Raw genomic sequence first — 20,545 nt, forward strand, 5'->3', positions numbered from 1 at the left:
TTTGTGTGTGTGTGTGTGTGTGTGTGTGTGTACTAAATGGCCCACAGAAGATCACTGAGACATCTTCATTAATGTAGCACAGCTGAGATCTGGAAATCTTGGCTGACCCTGCCATTTACCAGCTCCCAGAGCAAACCAGTCCCACCACCATGACCAAACTGAACTGGACCAAAGGAAGGTGCCCAGTTTAGAAGCTACTCGGAACCCAGGCGAGCCGAGCCATCTGCTACCCCGGGGTTGGGGGGCTGAAGGAGGGCGTGGCGAGACTTCGGGCACGTGCCCTCTCCTCCTGGGTGTGGTTCTCCTGCTGGAAAGAGAGGATGCTGACTTCCCTTGGTGCAGGAGCGTTTCACTCTCACTGCCGTGAACACAGTAACTTTGTGTTCTTTCACGTGCCGCTCCTGGCCTCCTTTCCTCCATGCTATGCGAGGAACTTGCCCGATCATCGCATTTGAGTTGGGGGTGCGGGGTGTCCGATGCTCAGAGAGGCTGAGCTCAGCCCCTAGAAAACCAAGGCAGACTCAGGCTGTAGGGTCAGCCTCCAATGGCAAGGAGCTCAGACAATGTTACATTGTGGAGTTTAAAAACACGCATTTTTAACAGCCTGGGCTTACTGAGTCAGCGATCTGGAACATTCTCAAGAGACTATAAATATCCCAAGAGCGGACTGAATTTTAAACTACGCTTTAAAAAACGTTCTGTGTGGAAACAATCGGGCATTTCTTCTTTAAAACGGTTCTGTATTTTCTTTATTTAGATTTTCACGACAGGAAATAAGTATAGAGCAGGTTCGAGCGTCAGATGGGGCATTGAACATCATGGCCCCAAGGGTCATCTGGTCCGAAGACTGTATCCAGGGGGATACAAAAACAAAAACCGACTGAGCCACCCAGGCACCCCCTCCAACCCCCACTTCTAATCTAATTAAAGTGACAGTCTGGTGTGGGCCTTTGCTCACCTTTTACTGTGCTCCTACAAATACATATGCACATATAAGGAAGAGCTTTATGCATTTTTTAAATTCTCTCGTAAAAATGCAGTTATGCTGTGCACATCACTCTGCACGTCGGCTTTCCCACTGAGCTCTGTCTCAGCCGCTCCTCTGGAGGGAACGTGTAGGCTCAGCTCATTCTCGTTAACCAGCCGTGCCCGGAGTAGCCGTGTGGCCTTCCAGCAAAGTCTTCGTAGTGTTAAAGCATCAATGCATTTTCTTTACTTATTCATATGTTTCACTCAGTTGTATTTCAATTAGAAATCTCTTCCCCCGGGGGCGGGAGGGGAGCGCACCTGGGTGGCTCAGTGGGTTAAGCGTCCGACTTCGGCCCAGGTCATGGGTTCGAGCCCCATGTCGGGCTCTGTGCTGACAGCTTGGAGCCTGGAGCCTGCTTGGGATTCTGTGTCTCCCTCTCTCTCTGCCCCTCCCCTGCTCACGTTCTGTCTCTCTCTCTCTCTCTCTCTCTCTCTCTCTCTCTCTCTCTCTCAAAAATAAACATTAAAAAAAGAAAGAAGGACAGAAAGGCTACAGAGGGTGTAGAAGACAGAAAACATGAAGGAAGGAGGGAAAAACTGGACTCAAGGAGCAGAAGATTCCGATTGCCGGGAGAAGGATGAGCCGACACGGGTATGGGAGAGGCTAGTGCGGGCAATCCAGGGTGAAGCGGAGAGGCCTGCCGTGTAAACTGGGGGGGGGGGGGGGGGGGGGTCAAAGGTGAAATACATCAGACACCTCATGAAAACCGGTCAGGATGGAAACGGTTCACTCTGTGTGTGTGAGACCTCTTCTCTGTTGTAGAGGCTGCTTCCTGGAAATACACGGGCACCAAAAAGCCACAGAGGAAAACACAAGAGCACAGGTGAGCTCGGCTCCCGGATGGACCAAACGGCAGATCATGCCCCCAACCCAGATCCCCTGCGGATACCCCTTTCCTGTGGCCTCCTCTCCCCGGCCTCACTGGGCTTCTTGCTTCCAGCATAAGCCAGGAAGTGGCGGGGAGCAGGGGAGTTTGCATCCCGCACGGTGGGTGTGGCCACTGGCCAGGGACGGATGGGTGGGAGAGAAGAGCCGGGTCCCCTCGACGCCTCGCACCCCAGACAACCTCAGAGCTTACAAACGCCTGACTTACCCCTCCAGATCAATCAGGCTGAAGTTCCCTCCCGCGGCGCTTAGCCTCAAATCACACCCTCTCCCGACCTGCTTCTCTACGTGTCTCCCCGGGAACCAGGAATCCGCATCTCCCTTCCGTCCCCCGGGGTCCTGATGCATGACAAGTTTCCATGTGAACGAGGCTCTGGGCCAGGCTCTGTGGGCAACTTGCCTCCTTGGGAGGCAGAGACGTGAGCAAAGACACCTGTGTCCCCTCAGATGTGAATTTTATGCCCAAAAGTCACCAGAGTCATTTAGATTCAGACAAGAGTGGGAATGGAGTATTTTGGTTTTGTTTGGAGAACCAGAATCTCGAAAAGCCAGGTCACAGAAAGCAAGTCTCTGAACACCGGGCAAAAGCATTGAGACGGGTAATTAGCCTCAAATCCAGCTTCCGACGTGCACCTCCCTGGCTCTGGGGTCTCTCCGGGTGTATACACGGCCAGACTGTGGACCGAGCGAGTCCGATTATAGACAGCGTGAGGCCGAGGGCCGCCTCCGGCAGGGTGCCACCAAGGGGGCCACAGCAAAACAGAGAAAAAGTCTTAGAGATGCTTATGAAGGAAACTCAGAGGGTCTGTTAATGGTACAAGAAGCGAGATGACCATGGTCAGCTTGTGAGTCTGCCCAGGCCACGGTCACAAAGACCGGGGTGCTTTTTCTCTAAAAACAGAAATTTACTGTCTTACGGTTCCGGGGACTAGAAGTCCAAGGTCAAAATGCTGGGCACAGTTGGCGTCTCTCGAGGCCTCCCTCCTCAGCTTGTACACGGCCGTCTTCCCTCCGCGTGTCTGCGCCCTAATCTCCATATAAGGGAGATCAAACCCCATGCCTCTTGGGTGAGGGCCCACCCCAATGCCCTCGTTTTAACTTAACCATCTCTTCATTTTTTTAATTTTTTTAATGTTTATTTAGTTTTTTGAGAGAGAGAGAGAGACAGAGTGTGAGTGACGGAGGGGCAGAGACAGAGGGAGACACAAAATCAGAAGCAGGCTCCAGGCTCTGAGCTGTCATCACAGAACCCGACGCGGGGCTCAAACCCACAAACAACGAGATTATAATCTAAGCCGAAGTCTGATGCTTAACCGACTGGGCCACCCAGGTGCCCCCAGACCCTCCAGTTTCGAGTCCTGCAAGCGATGTGTAAGAATGCCTGGCCCCGAAGTTCTCCAAAGGTTCTCTTAGGTCCGAATCCATAGCTATGCGTTACCAGGTACATGCAATATATGACCATTTGTTCCTCACAACTCTGTGCAGCAGGTGTAACTATAATCACTTTGCAAACAGGAGGACCAGGCTTGAAAAGACTAATGAAGTTGAAAGTGATCTGACAAGGCCGGCTTGTCCTTATAGGGTAAGACCAAGCAAGATGCTGATGTCTTTCCTGTAAGTTTCAGCCTCCTAAACACACATAATATTGAGATTTAGATGAAAAATATGTGTGCTTTCTAGTCACTGTGACTTTACCTGACACCAAAGATCTTTCTAGAACTTTACCCTGATCCTTCTTCAGTCCCAGGTTTCAAAACTGGGCAAATTGGGAGAATTCTCTTTTAAAAATACAAAGAACCAGGGGCGCCTTGGTGGCTCAGTCGGTTGAGTGACCGACCTCGGCTCAGGTCATGATCCCGCGGTTCGTGAGTTTGAGCCCCGCGTCGGGCTCTGTGCTGACAGCTCAGAGCCTGGAGCCTGCTTCGGATTCTGCGTCTCCCTCTCCCTCTGTCCCTCCCTCCCCTCTCTCTCTCAAATAAACATTAAAAAAAAAAATTTAAAGAACCATACCTTATAAAAATACAAAGAACCAAACAGACTCAAGAAAAGACTAACAAGAATAAAAGTAATTGAATCAGGAACTTAAAACACACACGCGTGAGCATGCACACATACACTACCACCAAGCAGATTCTATCAAACACACAAGGAACAGATAATCCATATTGTGTACAGATGGTTCCAGAGGAAAGAAAAAGATACAGTCCGGAACTCGTTTATATAAGGCTAACGTAACCTTGACGCCTTCCCACAAAAAAACAAAAAAAAACAAAAAAACCACACCAGGTTCAACAGCCACTCCAGCCAATAATACCCAACCGCTAAAGAAGGCAATTGTTTCCAAAGTTACACAAAGAAGTCTGTGATATAGGGAAAGAGGGAAATGCCTGCCAACTCACTTTACAAGGCAATCACACCCTTGATAACAAAGTGCAATAGGACGGTTTGAAAAAGTAAAATTTCAAAAAGAAAGAAAGAAAGAGAGAGAGAAAGAGAGAGAGAGAGAGAGAGAGAGAGAGGGTACAACTTCAGATCAATCTCACTCATAAACACAGATTTAAAAAAATCACCTAAAATACAGAAGCAGAGGTGACTTTCTATATACCCGTCTGGTCCCAACACTATGGCCTGAGGGAGATCAGGGTCATCAGGAATATATTTGGAGGTTGCCAAGGATTTGTTTTAAAGTGTTTTCAAGTCTGACAGAGAACTCTGACATTTGGAAACAAGAAAATAGGAATATTTACAATCATGGAATAAAAAGAAAATAAAATATAAAGGCAAACCCAATCCAGCTGTATTTAAAAATGGTGAGGGATCATGAACACACTGTATTTTATTCCATGAGTTTAAGGTCAGTTTGACATTAGAAAATTATTTAATATAACTCAACACTGAAAGAGAAAAACAGGGGCGCCCAGGTGGCTCAGTCATTTAAGCATCCTACTCTTGATTTCAGCTCAGGTTATGATCTCACGGTCATGAGATCAAGCCCCGCACTGAGCTGATAGCCTGGAGCTTGCTTCGGATTCTCTCTCTCCCTTTCTCTCTCTGCCCCTTCCCTGCTCGCATACACATGCTCTCTCTCTCAAAAACAATTTTTTTTAACTTATGGGGCACCCGGGTGGCTCAGTCGATTAAGCGTCCGACTTCAGCTCGGGTCACGATCTTGCGGTCTGTGAGTTCGAGCCCAGCGTTAGGCTCTATGCAGCTCAGAGCCTGGAGCCTGCTTCGGATTCTGTGTCTCCCTCTCTCTCTGCCCCTCCCCTGACTGCACTCTGTCTCTCTCTCTCTCTCTCTCTCTCTAAAAAATAATGAACACTAAAAAACTTTTTTAAAAATGGGACAAAACAGTTGCAACATATATCAATGGCAAAAAGCTTCATATCCAGAATACACGAAACATCCTTCTAAAAACGTAACAAAAATAGGCCTTTGCATATGCTAAACTTGGTATTTGACAGATATGGCATTACAAATCAGTGAGAAAAATCTGAATTATTCACTGGTGCTGAGACAATTGGCTGTCTACCTGGGGAAAGATAAAATGAGATCCCTACCTCACACTACGCAGCAAAGTACATTGTGGATTATTTGAAAAGTGAAATATGAAAAGCAACATTTTCCCATTTTATAACAAAATGTAGAGTTATCATTACATACTGCTTAAGGAGAGAGTGTTTTCATTACTACTTCTCAGTAATGAGTAATGAGTACTCAGTAATGAGTACTAAGAAGTGAAGTTTATAAAAAGAAAGGTTGGGGGGAATCGTCTGGGGGGCTCAGTCAGTGAAGCCTCTGGCTTCGGCTCGGGTCATGAACTGGCGGTTCCTGAGTCCGAGCCCCGCGTCGGGCTCTGTGCTGACAGCTCGGAGCCTGGAGCCTGCTTCAGATTCTGTATCTCCCTCTCTCTCCGCCCCTCCCCTGCTCGTGCTCTGTGTGTGTGTCTCTCTCTCAATAAGAAATAAACATTAAAAAAAAAAAAAAAGGTTGGTAAGTTTGATTACATTAAAATTGCATTAAGTCAAAAAACACACTAATCAAAGTTAAAAGTGAAGTGATAGACTGGAAGAAGATGTTTTCAACACATGGCAGACCTAGGATAAATACCCAGAATATTTAAAATGCCGTATCCGGGGCGCCTGGGTGGCTCAGTCGGTTAAGCGGCCGACTTCGGCTCAGGTCATGATCTCGCGGTCTGTGAGTTCGAGCTCCACGTCGGGCTCTGTGCTGACAGCTCAGAGCCTGGAGCCTGTTTCGGATTCTGTGTCTCCCTCTTTCTGACCCTCCCCTGTTCATGCTCTGTCTCTCCCTGTCTCAAAAATAAATAAAACGTTAAAAAAAAAAATTTTTTTTTTAAATAAAATGTTGTATCCACCCCACAAAACCCAGATGTGAAGAAAGCCTGGAACATCAGGAGAACAACCAGATGTTTCCCATGACTGTAGCCCAGAGTGGGGTGTGTGTGTACCTACATACTACCCTCCACATGTCCGCACAAACAATTCTTTTGACTTAGGATGCCCTTTCTCTTTTTTCTTCCCAAAGTCAGAAAAGACTTCAAGAAAATCAGTACTTCCTTTCCTTGAACGCTGACTTATTAAAAAAAAAAATTTAATGTTCATTTTTGAGAGAGAGAGAAACAGAGCGCAAGTAAGGGAGGGGCAGAGAGAGAGGGATACACAGAATCCGAAGCAGGTTCCAGGCTCTGCGCTGTCAGCACAGGGCCCGACGCGGGGCTCGAACTCACGAACCGCGAGATCATGACCCGTGCCGGAGTCGGACGCTTGACCGACTGAGCCACCCTGGTGCCCTGGGCTCTGACTCGTTTTATACCCTCAACAGACAAGTTTAAAAGATGACAATTCATTGGGATCAGTATTGTACTAGCCTGCCTGGGCTGCTATAACAAAATGCCGTAGGCCAGGTAGCCTGGAAGTTCAAAATCAAAGTGCCAGCCAATTCAATGTCTGACGACAGCTCTGTCCTTGGCTGGCAGGTGGCCACCGTCTCCTTGTGTCCTCACGTGGCCTCTCCTTGGTGAGCGCACATGGAGAAAGAGATCTCCTGCCTGCTCTTACAAGGCCAACAATCCTATTGAATTTAAAACCCCACCCTTATGACTGTATTTCACCTTAAGTACCTCCAAAAACCCCTGTCTCCAAATATAGTCACAAGCCGGGGGGGGGGGGGGGCGGTTAGGGCTTCAAACATATGAAATTGAAGGTTAGGGCTTCAATATTCGAACTTGCCATAGACGATCCCTACATTGTTATAGCACCGGGGGTGAATTTCAGCCCATAGCAAGTATCCTATCTGCCCCACTCCTGTTTTATTAAGTCTCTGGAATCTGTACAGGTCTTTGAATGGCTGCTGTCCCAGGTACGAGGGTATCTAGCCGAGCGGTCGGCTGTCACCAGCTCACTTCTGTCAGTAAGTCTAAGGAAGGGGGTAAAAGCCAGGATTCTAGGAAGCAGCTTAGTGGGATCCCAGAAAGGGGGAGAGAGGAAAAGGTAAGTGTTCCGAGGTGGGTTAAGATTCTCAAGGCAGAGGTGACACCACCCTCTTTGGTGTGGAAGGGAGGTAGGGAACACCTGCCCAAGAAAGCTCCCCAAGGGAGCGTGTTTTGGGCCTAATTTTTGGTAGACGCTTCTTCTGTCACCCGGGCGGCATCTGCTATCCTGTCTGTTTTGTTTTGTTTTTCCAGAAGGGGCTGCCAAGGCTTAAATGGATGCACACAAGACGTGCTTGAGTGGCTCAGTCGGTGAAGCGGCCGACTTCGGCTCAGGTCATGAGCTCACGGTCCATGGGTTCGAGCCCCGCGTCGGGCTCTGTGCGGCCAGCTCGGAGCCCGGAGCCTGCTTCTGATTCTGGGTCTCCCTCTCTCTGTGCCCCTCCCTGCTCGCTCTCTCTCTCCCTCTCTCTCTCTCTCTCTCTCTCAAAAATAAATAAGCATTAAAAGAAAAACACACAGGACTGGTCTCTCGGTGGCCACAGGCGCGAGTAGATCCCTAGGTAGTCACTCCTGCCGAACCTCAGCACGTTCTGCTGCTTGAAAACCTTTGCGCCTTCCCTCCCAAAGACAAAGTGGCGAGTCAACGCCAGGGGCTGAAGAGAGATGGCCTGCTGAAAACCAAAACTCGGACCGCATACACTCAGCGCCCTACAAGGACCCCCCCCCCCCACACACACACACACACACACACTCAGCTTTTCGTGGCGGCAGCCCTACTCACGGCCCCAACCGGCCACAACCGTCAGCTGCTTTATCGTCACCTCCCGCTGCTCGACGGGGGGGGGGGGCCGAAGAAACTTACGCGTGATCCGCGAACCCAGGACGTCTGCGACCTAGCCCCGGCGTGCAACGGAAAACAGGACACGTGTGCTCACTTTCTCCTCGGCGGGTAGGCGGTGAGGACGCCCTCCGTAGACGTTTATCGAGTGCCGTGACGTGTCCGGCGTGGGGCCGGGCCCCGGGAACCTGAAAGGGAACCAGAAAGCTAGGCTCCCTGCTGCCGGAGTTTACAGCCAACTGGAGTGGGATGGGTAGTTTCACGTGTCGACGCGGCCAGGCTACGGCGCCCAGTTGTCCCACCGAGCACGGATCTTGGCGTGGCCGTGAAGGTGTTTTGTGGGTGCGATGGCCATCTGCAGCCTGTTGACTTTTAAGTAAAAGAGCTTCCCCTTCGTAAGGCGGGTGGGCCGCGTCCAATTAGGGAGAGGCCGTTAAAAGCCAAAACCGAGAGCAAAAACAGAGAGCGCCGGCCGGCGAATGCCCTACAGATGTTGGGTTGCCAGCTCCCGGGGCTGCCTGAGCAGCCGGTTCCTTGAAAGCACCTCCTGTTTGTGTATGCGTGTGCGCGAACCAGATACACATATAGGTCTACAGAGACTTATTTCATGCAATATACCCTACTGTGTTGACATACGGATATAGACAGATGGACAGAGATCGACGGATACATTTCTCTCTCCTGCTAGTTCTGTTTCTCTGGAGAACCCGGACTGATACAGGGAGACTCACACACACACACACACACACACACACACACACACACACACAAGGGATTACTAGGCAGTGTCCCGAGTGCTATGACCGGGGAAGCAACTTTGGCGATACGTAGCCACGTAAGCCTAAGTCAGGCTCTCCAGATCTGAACCTTGGGTTCCTCACGTGTAAAATGTAGACAGCGGTACCCCCTTGTTGGGTTACCGCAGGGGGTCAAAGAGGTGAAGCATCTTGCCCATGAACACGCGGTTGGGAATATGAGGGCAGGGTTTAAACTCAGGTCTGCCTTCCTCCAGCGTGGGAACCCCTACCCTTTGCCCCATCACCGTGCTCCCTGGACCTACGATTCAGGCACTTGGCCGGAGACAACGCATACTCAGTCATAGCTTCAAGCAAGTTCTGCAGAGATGCCTCTTAAATTTATTCTACCTTGAGCCCAACCCTGAGACAGAATTCCAGATTTCCATGGCAAGCCGGTACCTGGCTGTGACCACTGGCTTCCAATCCAACATACCTTAAATTCAAACTCATCATCTGCCCCCCGCCCCACCCCCACCCCCCACAACCACCATCGACAAATCCTGGCTTCGTCTGTCTCTACTTGTATGACCCTGGGAAAACTACTGACCTTCTAATCCTCAGAGTTCAGTGGGGGGGGGTGGGGGGGGGGTGGCGATACGAGGAAAGCAGACATTATCACAGATAATTCTTACATTTCTTTGCGTCCACAGTACCTATCTCTGTGTCTGGTACATTTATTGCATTCATTCGTCCAGCATCTATCCATTCATCTATAAATTCATCTGATTTTAATTAACCACACAACAGGAATCATGGATTTAGTCCTAACTCACTACTTGCAGGGTAATTTTCCAGAATCATCATTTCCCATTGGTGCTATGATGGGACAGTTTTATTTACATTTTACGTTGGCGTACTGCCACCTAGTGGGCAATGTTCAAGTTGCAAGCAAAAAGAGAAAAGGGGCGGGCAGATGTGAAAAGCAAACTTTCTAGAAGAAATGTTTACAATTAGGAAGACCAATCCACGGGTGGTATTGTTGGATTTCAACAACCATCTGAAAAAATAAATAACAGGATGTCTTTTGAATACAAAGCAAATCAGAAATGAATACTATAGCATGTTACCAGCTCATATAATCCTATGACCCCCTCCCTTGTTCTAAACAAAATGAAAAATAAGAGAGAGTCAGCATTCTTTTCTGCAACTGACTGTTTTGCTACACTTGAATTTTTGGTGCCGTATGTTGGGTGGGAATCTAAATTAAAGAGAAGCCACTCAACTAGGGGTTAGAGTTCCTGACTGCTCTACCTAGCTAAGAACTCTGTTTTCCTTAATGAGTAAGTTACCATTATCAAGTTCATAACCTGTACTTGGGGCCGTGCTGAAAATTTTGCATGGATGATCTCACCTAATCCTTATGAATCTGCCCCCTTGCTAACTCAAAGGGTCGGTGGTCTTACCTGTGACTCTCAGCATAGTGCCTCATCTATAAAAATGGGCTAAGTGGCTTGTTCAAAGTCAAAACCAGGACGTACAACTGGATCCACGACCCAGGTGCATATGAACCAAACACACATTCTTTGCGATTTCATTCTCCCACAAACAACTCCTGCACAACTCCAAGAACGTTGTGAGGATGAAACAAGTCATGGAAAGCACTTTTTGGAGAAAGCACAATGCTTGAAAGCTTATATATAAAACACTGTTACCCCCACAAGTAGGTATAAAATGCTCTATGTTCTATTAGGACCACCATTACTTTACAAGAGTATTATTTGGTTGTGGATTGCTTCTTCTCAGTAGTGATGTCCCCTCTTTAGAAGAAAAAAAATATGTTCAGTGTTTATTTATTTTTGAGAGAGACAAAGCATGAGCAGGGGAGGGGCAGAGAGAGAGACACAGAATCCGAAGCAGGCTCCAGGCTGTGAGACGTCAGCACAGAGCCCGACACGGGGCTCGAACCCACAAGCCCCGAGATCATGACCTGAGATGAAGTCAGACACTCAACCGACTGAGCCACACAGGTGTTCAGTGATGCCCCCTCTTTTATTCCTGGTTTTAGTAATTTTCATCTTTTTTTTCCTAGTCAGTTGAGCTAAAAGTTTGTCAATTTTCTTGATCCTTTCAAAGAACCAATTTTGGGCTCTGTTGATTTTCTCTATTGTTCTTCTATTTTCTGTTTCTTCTCTTTCCTCTCTAATCTTTCGTATTTCTTTCCTTGTTTGGATTCACTTTGCTCTTCTTTTTCTAGTTTCCTAAGGTGAAAAATTAGACTATCAATTTGAGATCTCTCTTTTTTAAGACTTTTTCCCCTGGTTTTAGATTCACAGTAAAATTGAAAGGAAAATAAACAAAGACTTTTCTTACACTCCCTGCCCTACAAACGCACAACCTTCTTCGTGATCAACAGCCCCTACAAGAGTGGTATCTTTGTTACAATCGATGAACCTACGTTGGCACATCACAATCATCCAAAGTCCATAGTTTACCTTAGGGTTCACTTTTAACGTTGTACATTCTGACTCTGGACAAATGTATAACACCATGTACCCATCATCATGGTACCATACAGACTATTTTCTATGCCCTGAAAATCCTCTGTGCTCTGCCTGTCCACGCTTCCTCCCTACCCCAACCCTTAGCAACCACTGATCTTTTTGCTGTCTCCATAGTTTTGCCTTTTCCAGAATGTCATGTAGTTGGAATCATACCGTGTAATCTTTTCAGACGGGCTTCTTTCATTTAGTAACATACATTTGTTTCCTCTGTATCTTTTTAGGGCTTGATAGTTCACTTCTTCTTTGGCGATGAGTAACATTCCATTGTCTGGATGGACCACAATTTATTCATTCACGTACCGAAAGACATCTTTGTTACTTCCAATTTGAGTCAATTATCAACAAAGCTGCTGTTAAGGATCCATGTCCAGATTTTTGTGTGGACGGGAGTTTCATTTCATTTAGATAAATACCAAGGTGCACCCTTGCCGGATCATACGGGAAGAGCGTGTTCAGTTTTGTAAGAAATTGGCAAACTGTCTTCCAAAGTCACTGTAGCATTTTGAGTTCCCAGCAGCAATGAATGAGCGTCTCTGCTGTTTAATATAGGGGTTTATAGTTATAAATTTCCCTCTAACCACTGTTATGGCTGCATCTCATACATTTAGCATGCTGCATTTTCATTTTCCTAAATCCCAAAGTATTTTCTAATTTTCTTTGTAAGGTCTTCTCTGACCCACCGGTTATTTCACAGTGTGTTGTTCTATTTCCACACGTGTGAATTTCCCAAAGTTCCTTCTGCTGTCGATTTCTAATATAACTCCATTGCGGGCAGAGAACATGCTTTGTATGGTTTTAATCCCTTTGGATTTATTGAGGATTGTTTTATGGCCTAACATTACGGTCTATCCTTAGCCATGTCCCACGTGCACTTGAGTAAAATGTGCACGACACTGTCCTTAAGAGGAACTCTTTATAGATGTTAGATCTAGCTGGCTCACAGTGCCATTGGAGCTTCTATTTCCTTGTTTTGTCTCATTCATCTGTTACTAAAAGTGAGATATTGGGGCGCCTGGGTGGCTCAGTCAGTTGAGCATCCGACTTCAGCTCAGGTCATGATCTCGCGGTTTATGGGTTCGAGCCCCATGTCAGGCTCGGTGCTGACAGCTCAGAGCCTGGAACCTGCTTCAGGTTCTGTGTCTCCCTCTCTCTCTCTCTCTCTCTCAAAATTAAACGTTTAAAAAAAATTTTTTTAAGAGAGATATTGAAATCTCCAACTGCTATGGTTAGATTTCCTGACCACACCACCTTTCACTGGCAAAGGAACTCAATTTTTCTAGGTAACAGTTACTAAGTGCCATGCCGTGCACCTGGGACTACGGCTCAATATTTTATATGCATCGTCTCTTAATCATTAAAAATTACTGACAGTGAATCATTAGTAATAATACTTGTTGAAATGTCTGTTTCTCCCTTCGATTCTCTCAGCTTTTGCTTCATGCATTTTGGAGCATTATTGTCAAATGCGTATGTTAATTATGATGTCTTCCTTAGGGACTGACCCTTTCATCAATATGTAATGTCCTTCTTTGTCTCCTGCAGCAAATTTTTTTTTTTTTTTTTTTTTTTTTTGGTCTTAAAGTCTATTTTAAATATGTCACCTTACAGCTTTCTGGTCTCATGGTTTCTGATGAGAAGCAAACTTTTAATCTTTTTGAGTACCCTTTACGTGTGACAGGTTGTATTCTCTTGCTGCTTTCAACATTCTCTCTGTCACTGGCTTTTGACAGTTTGACGATGACAGGGATAGATGTGGCTCTCTTTGAATTCATATTTAGAATTTGCTGTGCCTCTTAGATGGGCAGATTAATGGCTGCATTCTTCCCCCAAGTCCTTCACCAAATATGGGAAGTTTTCAGGCATTAATTCTTTAAATATTCTTTCTCCCCCTTTCTTCTAGGACCCCCATAACATGTGTTCGTATGCTTGATTGTGTCCCAAGGCTGTCTTCACTCTTCGTTCTTTTTTTCTTTCTGCTCCTCAAACTGGATCATTACAATTGTCCTATTTTCAAGTTTTCTGAGTATGGCCCCTAATTGCTCAAATCTGATGAACTCCTCTGGTGAATTCTTCACGTCAATTATGGTACTTCTCGGCTCCAAAATTCCCATTTGGTTCCTTTTTACAGTTTTTATCTTTTTACTGATAGTCTCATTTTTTTCAAAAATAATTATTCTATTCCTTTTAACTCTTTGAACACATTTAAGACAACTGATTTAAAGTCTGGGCGTCAAGGATGGTTTCCATCAATTTTTGTTTTTCTTGTGCATGAGCCGTATTTTCTCATTTCTTTGCAGATCTCATAATTTGTTGCAAACTGGACAATTTAAATAATATAAGGTGGCAACTTTGGAACTCAGATGTGTTGCTCCCTCCCCTTCAAGGATTTTTTGTGACCTCAGGGCTTCTTTAGTGACTTTCCTTAACTATTCTGTAAAGTCTACATGATTTGTCACTGTGTAATGGCTAAAGTCAGTGTAGGAACTGAAATCTCTACCATTAATAATTCACTAATAATTCGCTACAGCTAATAATTCGCTGAAACAACAGCTCCCCCTTTTGTTGAGGGGCTCATGTGTATTAGGTCCCACAAACAACCTAGGGATAGTAGTTTTCTCACTGGGTCATGTTAAATAAAGATAAGCCCCATGACTGGGACTTTTCTAGAGGGCTGCCAGACAGGTGAAATAGTGACCATTCTCTTGGATGACTCCAAACCTACATAGGGGAATTTGAAACTATTCCAGCAGTTGCCAGGCCACTGGCTTTCACAGCTACTGTGGTTCAAGGTTGCTGGTTTTCAAGGCTACCACAGAGCTGGGGGGGGGGGGGGGGGGGGGGGGGGGAGGGGGATGAGATCGGGACAGGTTGAAATACTACAAAGCTCACTGTTCTTAGTCACCCATTTGTGTTTTTTGTTTTGAGTACATGCTCCTCAAATTGTTGCAATACTTTGGTTAATCTGTGGAGTTTGCAAAGGTTGATTGTGACAATTTCTGCCACTGTTCCCCTTGCTTTTGTGGAAGATCCGAAGTTCAGACATCCCTACTTGACCATTTGTTTGGAAACGCTCCTCCCGGATTTCTTTTAATAGGGAATGGAATACCTAAGATTTCTCTTTAATTAATGCAACGTGCATATACTGGATTCACTTAAAACAGCAGACATTCTGCCTAGGAGATACCATCCAAATGAGTAAACTGTCTGGCTTCTCAAATTTCATAGTAGAATGTCGGCACTGGTTTCCAGACTATTGCATCCACCGCAGGTTAGAACACGAGTTCAGAGGCGCCCGGGTAGCTCAGTTGGTTGAGAGTCCGGCCCTTGATTTCAGCTCAGGTCATGACCCCAGGGTCGTAGGATCCAACCCCACAACGAGCCCCACATTGGGCTCTGCGTTGACCGTGGAGCCTGGTTAAGTTTCTCTCTCTCTCTCTCTCTCTCTCTCTCTCTCTCTGCCCCTGCCCCGCTCATCCTCTGTGTCTGTCTCTCAAAAATGAATAAAAACATAAAAAAAAAAAATTTGTAATATAAAGGAGAAATAAAAGGAAGCCACTTGAGGTGATATTAACTCAATGTGAAAGTGGTCACAGCTACTGAAGACACAATAAAGGAGTCAGAGGTCACGTACATGTACATGTAATTACCACGCATGGGGCCTCTGCAGATGCAGACCGATGCAGCTGCAGGGATTCTGACCCGGAACTCAAATGCCATGAGCACTGTTGCCACTGGGAACGGGAGTCTTCAAAATGGTGGAAGTCTTGGTAAAGGGCTGGACAAAGAGTGCAGCCTTCCTCACTGGATAGCTGCATTCTCGGAGAAGTGTAATACAAGTCTGCAACAACTGTAAAATGTAGTTCCTGCATGTAAAATGGACTTAGAGTCTCGGCTCAGATCATTCTTGCCAGTGCTCTGACCACGAGAGGCTGTGGTCCAGCCAGGTTGGGGTTATTAGCGCTCTTGGCACAAGGGAGAGCCCACACCACGGGGTGCCTCTGCAGGAAGGTGCTTAGGAAGGACTTACGGATCTGGGCTCGTGGTAGGCCATTTCAAGAAGGGTTCCATGAATCAGAGGTTTACTCTCGATTGGGTGCTTTCAGAGCACCAAGCAATTCCACCAATGGGCATCTTCATTCTAATCTGGGAGGCAGGAGGAAAAGTGACCTAAAGGCGATGGCAAAGCAGCAGGAATCAGTCGTGTGAGCCAGGAGGGGGAGGGGAGGTGTTCGGTCTTTTGTGGTTTGCACGGTACTTTTTTTAAGCTTTTTTTTCTTAATTTATTATATTCGCAATGTTGTGCAATCATCACCATTATTTCTTTTTTTTTTTTTTTTTTCTGAGAGAGAGAGAGAGAGAGAGGGCACAAGTGAGCAAGGGGCAGAGAGAGAGAGAGAGACGCGGGGCTCACCCAAAGCAGGGCTTGTGCTCCTCCAATGTGGGGCTCAAACTCACAGACCACGAGACCATGACCCGAGCCGAAGTCCTGTGCTCTACAAGCGCCTGGTGTCTCCAGACGCCACCCAGCAGGGGCACCTGGGTGGCTCAGCGGGTTAAGAGTTGCGACTCAGGTCATGACCTCACGGTTCGAAAGTCCGCGCTCCGCATCGGGCTCTGGGCTGCCAGAGCAGAGCCTGCTTGGAATTCTCTCTCCCACTCTCTACCCCTCCCCCCGCTCGCTCTGTTTCTCAAATAAAATTTTAAACTAATTTAACATATCACCCAGCAAAGTGACCAATCGTTATGTTAACCAACCCCTCCCCACTCCAATTACAAAAACACCCTCCCTTAGGGGTGGCACCACCCTCAATGAGAACCACGGCTCTGAGTATTCTAAATCCAACCGCCAAATCGCACTGAATTAAGGGTACATAATGAAGAGTACGTCAGACCACACCCTCACGGAACTATCTTACCAAGTCGTACTTAATGGCTTTGCGTCAAAAGTTGGCTTAAAAAGCTGTCCAGATCAAAGGCTCTTTTTTTTTTATTTTTTTTTTATGTTTATTTATTTTTGACAGAGAGAGAGAGAGAGAGAGAGACAGAGCATGAGCGGGGGAGGGGCAGAGAGAGAGGGAGACACAGCATGTGAAACAGGCTCCAGGCTCTGAGCCATCAGCACAGAGCCTGATGCAACTGGAACTCACGGACTGTAAGATCACGACCTGAGCCGAAGTCGGACGCTCAACCGACTGAGCCACCCAGGCGCCCCCAAAGGCTATTTCTTTACTGCAGAAATGGTGCCCCTCGCATTGGCCACCAACAGCTGGTGTCCTCTACGTAAAGCTTCGCGTGAGAAATACGCAGTCAGCACCGCCAGCTGCCACCTAATGTCCCTTTGCCCCTTTTCCCCTACTAACAAAATCTCGCTTTTCTTCAAGGCAGCAACGTGCCTACCCAAGCACCCGCTTTTCCAGACTCCCGGACACCCGACGGACACCATTTTGCCTAATGAGTTGTAACGAGGCTTCCCTGGAACTTCCGGAAAAGCTTTTGCTTTTCTGATAAAAGGGCACAGAGGCTACTGGAGCCTGTAGTCTTCTTTCTCAAGACTAGATGAGTCATCTTCAGCTGTGACAGTCATCTCGTGACCCTGAGGCAATGAGCATGGGGACAAAAACTGGCTCTCCGGGGCACTGATGACTAGCCTCGTCAACACCAGTAACTGCCCACTTCCAGACTTCCTTTGTGGAAAAACACACAGACCTCTTTTTTTTTTTTTTTTAAAGTAGGCTTCGCACCCAGCACAGAGCCCAGTGCGGGACCCGAACCCGTGACCCCGAGATCAAGACCCGCGCAGAGACCAAGAGTTGGACGTTCAATCAACTGAGCCCCGCCAGGGGCCCCAAATCTTCATTTTTCGGAGCAGGAAGTCAAAGTTGAAAAGCCAAGAAACACTGTAAGAATATGATTTCGAAGTATGGCAGTACATCCCCTAAAATATAATAAAGACAGAAGCAGCTGAAGATATTTGCTTCTGGGGAGGAGAGTTGAGACTGGGTAAGACTGATGCTTTTCCTTACAGCTTCTGTAATACTTGATTTTTTGATTCAAGTGCTTTTTTTTTTTAATTAGTTAATTGTAACTAGTCAATTAGTGAAAAGTTACAGATGACTTCTTTCTTGGCACGCAATTATAACTTGTTCAGGAAATCATATGCTTCCTCCTCTCTTATTTAGAACAATATAAAGGTTCTAAGGAATGCTTCCTGCTTCTCATGAGAACCAGGTATTATTTTGATGATATTTTTATTTTTTTTTGTTTTTATTTATTTATTTTTTTTTTCAACGTTTATTTATTTTTGGGACAGAGAGAGACAGATCATGAACGGGGGAGGGGCACAGAGAGAGGGAGACACAGAATCGGAAACAGGCTCCAGGCTCCAAGCCATCAGCCCAGAGCCCGACGCGGGGCTCGAACTCACGGACCGCGAGATCGTGACCTGGCTGAAGTCGGACGCTTAACCGACTGCGCCACCCAGGCGCCCCTTGATGATATTTTTAATTGAAAAGTAAACAGCATACAATTTTAGAACGTGCTGTTCAAAACCGACAACTATGGCTCAGTCAGTACAGCATCTGACTCTTGATCTCGAGGTCGTGGGTTCGAGCCCCATGTTGGATGTAGAGATCACTCAAATAAATAAAACTTAAAAAAACAAAAAAAACAAAAAACGAAAACAGCAACAGACTAAGTTCGAAAATCACCGCACTGTGGCAAAAATTGGCACAGCCGAATGAGACCTGCGAATATAGTCAGTGTGGTTTCACAGGTGTCTTCTTTCTTCCTTTTAAATTTAATTTTTGAGGGGCGCCTGGGTGGCGCAGTCGGTTAAGCGTCCGACTTCAGCCAGGTCACGATCTCGCGGTCGGTGAGTTCGAGCCCCGCGTCAGGCTCTGGGCTGATGGCTCGGAGCCTGGAGCCTGTTTCTGATTCTGTGTCTCCCTCTCTCTCTGCCCCTCCCCCGTTCATGCTCTGTCTCTCTCTGTCCCAAAAATAAATAAAAGTTGAAAAAAAAAAATTAAAAAAAAATAAAATAAAAAAATAAATAAAAAATAAATTTAATTTTTGAGCATTAAAAGATCAGGGGCGTCTGGGTGGCTCAGTGGGTTAAGTGCCCCATTCTTGGTGTCCGCTCAGGTCATGATCTTACTCACGGTTCGTGGATTCGAGCACCGCGTCAGGCTCTGGGCTGAAAACTCAGAGCCTGGAGCCTGTTTCAGATTCTGTCTGTCTGTCTGTCTGTCTCTCTCTCTCTCTGCCCCTCTCCCACCTCATACTCTGTCTCTCTCAAAAATAAACATTAAAAAAAAATTTATAAGCATTAAAAGATCAGGTTTCACATAAACACCTAGACTTTCCATTTCTCTGAAAACCTTAGAAACTTAGCAACAGAGGGACCACATTCCTGAGTGGCAACAAATGGCTGAAAGTGAGAAGCTTCTGGTCCCTCTGGATGGTGTGTGGACTCTCGTAGTTGGCAGTTTTTACCTGGTTGACTTTGCTTGTCTGGTCCCACCTGCACTAAGGGACAAGGAGTCCAATCTCTCTTCTTGCAAAAGGAAACAGCATTGGGCAACGGAAAGATTACTGCATTAGGACTTAAAGTTCCATAAGTGTGACTTACATAGAAGTCAGAGTGGACTATGAAGTCATGCTAAAATTAACCAGGTAATCAACTTAACCAGGCTTTAACACCCCAAAAGGTTAGGGGCACCTGGGTGGCTCGGTCGGTTGAGCTTTTGACTTCGGCTCAGGCCACGATCTCACGGACTGTGAGTTCGAGCCCTACATCATCGGGCTCTGTGCTGTCAGCAAAGCGCTCGCTTCGGATCGTCTGTCCCCCTCTCTCTGCCCCTCCTCTGCTGGCATTCTCTCTCAAAAATAAACAAACATTAAAAAAAAAAAAAAAAACCACCAAAAGTTTATTTCCCACTTGGGCTGCATGTCTCACAGTCACAGGCAAGAGGACTCTGCTCCACGAGTCGCCCTGTGACCCAGGCTGGCGGAGGTTCCGCCATCTTGAATGCCCGGGTTGCCCACCAAAGGGGAAGAACGATCAGTGATTCTCACGTCTCGCCTTCCTCGCCCAGAAACGACACTGGCCACTGCCACTCACACTTCATGGCCATAACTAGTCACATGGGCTCCGTTTAATTAAGGGGGGCTGGGAAAGGCGGAGCAGACGGAGTGTCTGGTGAGCCTTACGAGGTCTACCACGTGTAACCTTCAAGTGAGCCACTTCATGCAGCTCAGGCTTCGTTATGCATTTGAAACACGAGGCGACGGATGGGTCTTTCCGGCCTTTGAGGTTCTGGCCGAATCGGATGAGAACGTACATACCCCGGGACTGTGATGGGCTCTAAAAGTTACACAAATTGACAAGGATCACAGTGGCTACGCGTTGGTGGAAGTTAATGTGCTATCACCCCTACACCCCCACACCCCTGCCTGTGGATTTCAGAGGTGGGCTCCAAGAACGGGAACCCCGGGGGCTGTAAAATGCAAGGCTGCTTTCATCTTAATGGCCCCACACAGACACCTCACCTGTACGCAAGGCTGGCCCAGGGAAGAGGAAAGAGGAAAACGACGCTCGCTACCCTCAGTCTGTCCCGAGCAAACTGTCAGCCTCGATGAAATGACTCAAGTAGGGGTGGCCCATTTTCCTTTCCGGAGACGGTCGCACCGTCTCTCTCCCCCGACCGCGTAATCGTGTTTATAACGTAATATTGACAACCATCTCATCAAGCTTGGGTCCACGTCACCCTTCTCTTGAACTCAAGGGGACCCGGGGCGACTGCTTCAACCTACAGAGTGACGTTCCGCGGATTCTCAGCCTCGCCATTAAAAACACCACGGGCCGCTCCCGCTGTCTAGGGAGGCTCCCTCTTAAGAGTCCGCCTGCCTGGCCGCGAAGAAGCCCTAATGAGCCTGCGCAGGGACCTCACCGCACAAAGACGTCAGTGCTCCAACAACCTAGCAGAGGTCCCAGCTGATGGTCGCCCTTCAGACTCGTGGCTGAAGGCACCCCCAGAGTTT

Source organism: Leopardus geoffroyi, chromosome E1 (assembly GCF_018350155.1).
Source record: "Leopardus geoffroyi isolate Oge1 chromosome E1, O.geoffroyi_Oge1_pat1.0, whole genome shotgun sequence".
Lineage (NCBI taxonomy): Eukaryota > Metazoa > Chordata > Mammalia > Carnivora > Felidae > Leopardus > Leopardus geoffroyi.